The sequence below is a fragment of the Mandrillus leucophaeus genome, unplaced genomic scaffold, assembly GCF_000951045.1.
Source record: "Mandrillus leucophaeus isolate KB7577 unplaced genomic scaffold, Mleu.le_1.0 Scaffold141, whole genome shotgun sequence".
Taxonomy (NCBI): Eukaryota; Metazoa; Chordata; class Mammalia; order Primates; family Cercopithecidae; genus Mandrillus; species Mandrillus leucophaeus.
The window spans coordinates 2162674-2166025 of NW_012101377.1; positions in this window are offsets into that span (position 1 = coordinate 2162674).

A 3352-nucleotide genomic window follows, 5' to 3' on the forward strand; every position below is an offset into this window, starting at 1 on the left:
GGGTAACAGAGTGAGACTCCATCTTAAAAAATAATTATTATGATAAAATAAAATAAGATTAAAAAAATTAGCTGGGCATGGTGGCAGGTGCCTGTAATCCTGGCTATTTGGGAGGCTGAGGCAGGAGAATCACTTGAACCTGGGAGGTGGAGGTTGCAGTGAGCCAAGACAGCACCCAGCCTGGGCAACAGAGCGAGACTCTGTCTCAATAAAATAAAATAAATAAAAATAATAAAATAAATTAAACTTTTTCATAGCTATGGAAAAACATAGTGTCTGTAGGGTTTGGTACTATCGGAGGCTTCAGGCTTTCACTGGGGATCTTGGAACACACTTCCTGAGGATAAAGGGGAACTACTGTACTTGGCAGTTCCCCAAATAGGACAAATGACCAGGCTGTCTCCGCACCTGGACACTTGCAGTTCCCTCCATGCAGGGTCTTTCTTTCTTCTTCTGGCTCACTCCTCCATTTTCGGGACTCAGCTAAAGCATCCTATTCTCAGGGAAACCTCTGATTACCTGAAGTCATTGTAGTAAGAGAGGGGCACCTCCTCTGCGCTGCTGCTCATCTCAGGGGAGCCTGATTGTCCATTCTCTGCTGAGCTCTGTCATGTCTGAGCTGGCCACCGTGGCAGCCCCTGTTGCTCAGTGCTGGGTAAATAAATAAATAAACACAGCTTTGAATTTCGGAGAGGGAAGCAGTCTACTCTCCTCAAGACACAAAACTCCCTCAGGACCTCTTCTTGGCACTGCCATCACCTGGAGACAGAGGGCACAGATCCCATCTGTGCAGGTGCAGCCCTCAGGGAGGGGGTGCGTGTGTGCAGGGAGGTTGTTCCGGGAAGACAAATTTCAGTTTAATGTAAAGAGGTGCTTTTTCTTCCCAGGCAAAGCTGGGGTGCCTAGAGAGTAAGGCGCTGTCTCAGTGGTGGTGTGCAAGTCGGGTTGTCCATGTGGAGGGATGACACCAGGAAAGGCTTTCAGGGTTTCTGGAGGACCCCCACCACCCCAACACACACTGACACACACGTACATTCACAGAGCCCTACAGGAGAGGGCCTGGGAGAGGGTGGGAGGCTCCTTACCTCTCCAGGGACCCGTGTAACCGTTACCAGCCAGGGTAAGCGGCCTTGGCCTCCGTGCCTCCGCCAGTCACGTGGGCCTGTTTCGCTGCCTGGGCCGAGAGCGTGTCCATGATGAAGCCCGGCGCCCACCGACGAGCCCCCGCCAGCACAGTTCGCAGCAGCTCCTGGTCCTTCTCGCAGCGCCGCTTCTGGGGAACGGTCAGTGGCTGGCTGGAGCGTAGCAGAATCTGCGGACCGGACTCAGCTCTGGAAGTGACTCCCCAGGCTTAGAGGGCCCCTAGGCCAGGTCTGCACACCGATAGGCTGGAGTAGAGAGACCAGGGCGAACTCAGGAGGCTTCGGACCAGTCTGGGGGTGTTGTGGCCAAAGTGGTTTGGGACCCTATGAATAGGCCGTGGGCGGGTCCTGGCTTGACAAAGAAGGGACTAAGCTTCGCGGGGCCCAGAACCGTCAGGGGCGAGGCCAGAGAATGGTGATACTCTCCCCTGCGAAAAGGCGGGAGAGGGGCGGGACCAGAATGGAGCTGGGGCAGCGGCCAGGCCGCGAATTGGCCAGGCCTAAAAGAAAAGGCCCAGAAAGGACACGGCCGCCTAGGGGCGGAGCATGGGAAGGGCGCGCTCACGGTGCCGCTGGGAGCAGGGGGTAGCTGAGCACCGGGAAGCGACCTCCCTGACCGAATCGGGCGCTGCGGGCCAGGGCATCATCGTCCACCACGTGTGGCACGATCACGGCACGGGGGTATCTGGGGCACAAGCTGAAGTCCCCGTTCACCTCGCTCAGCCGCCACGTGTTGGTCTGCGGAGCAGGGAGGAGAGAGGCCAGGTCTAGGGCACCCAGGGAGTGCCCTGTCTCTGCGCCTCTTCCAGGCCCGGCGCTTCCGCCTCACCGGGCCCCCACGACCGCCTCACTTCGCGAGCTACTATCTTGTGGTAGCGTTCGGGCGGAAGGAAGAGCCAGGAGTCGCCCAATCTCAGGCCCTTGGGACGGTAGAATAAAGGGAAGGAGGTGATGACGGATTCCAGGGAGGACAGCGCTCGGAGAAGGAAGTCAGGGGCTCTGAGGGGAATCGTCTCGCCTGCGCCCTTCCCAGCCTCTCAGTCCTGTAGCTTCAGCTTCGGCCTCTCCAAGTACCCCAGACCACCCTGCATCCCCCTGGCATTTAGCTGCGGCTGCGGGGCCTCTTTGAACAGTAGCACCTTTTTTTCCCCCTCTACGCGAGACAGGGATAGCTTAAAGGGCTTGGGCGCGCCCTCGCCACACCTCGATGGAGGGGGCGATGTCCAGCGTTGCTTCCGCGCCCTCTATTTCCAGCTGCAGCACTCGCAGGTCCTTACAGCGCAGGGTGATGGTGCCCGAGTCACTCGCAACCCTGGGGAGGGACGGGCCCAGACTTAGTGTCCCTCGCTAAGGAGCGGATGATGTCCTCCTGCGTAACGCAGGGCGATGGTGCCCTCCTGCGTAACACCCAATCCGGGAAACTCGTTGCTCCTCTCCTGGGACAACGAAACTCGTTGCCCCTCTCTGAGACTCGTTGTCCTTTCCCAGGAGAGGGGCAACGAGTTTCCCGGATTGGGCGTTACGCAGGAGGGCGCCAGCTCCGACTGCGCAGGCCGTGACCCCTACCCCGCCAAGTCGCGCACTCCCCAACTCCGGGGACCCCCCCTCCCCGCCACGTCTCACTGCTTCTCGAAGAAGTCGACGCTACGCAGCAGCAGCAGCAGCCACAGGTCCAGAGAGGACGCGGGCCCTGGTGACAGCAGCAGGTGGTAGACAGTGACGCACAGCGAGCCGCGAAGCGGGAGCGCCTCCGGGCCCCGTGGAAGTTCTGCTTGGGCCCAGCCCGTGTGGATCAGCTCCGAAAACTCCATTCTCCCAGTGAGATACCCGGGGCCCAGCAGAAGGCCAGACTGTGAGAGTGTCAGGAGGGGCAGGCTGGAGCTGCCAGCGCAGCCAGCGACGCCGTCTGGACAGCTGTTAAGGAGGTCACTCAGAGGAAAGGATCACAGTTTCACAGGAATTTCCCCTCATATTGCCAATATCTCTTAGCGAGGTCCCTGGCCAGAGACTGTTATAAGCAAATCTCCATTTCATCATCTGTGAAATGGGGAGATTAATCTTGCCTAAAGTCCTTAACCCTATGCCTGGGTTGCAGGAGACACTCAGTATTTTTGCATTTTTGTTTTTTTAAGCCCTGAGGCGCTAACACTACTGCTAACTTTAAAAAGAAAGAAAGGCCTGGCGCAGTGGCTCAGGCCGGGCGCGGTGGC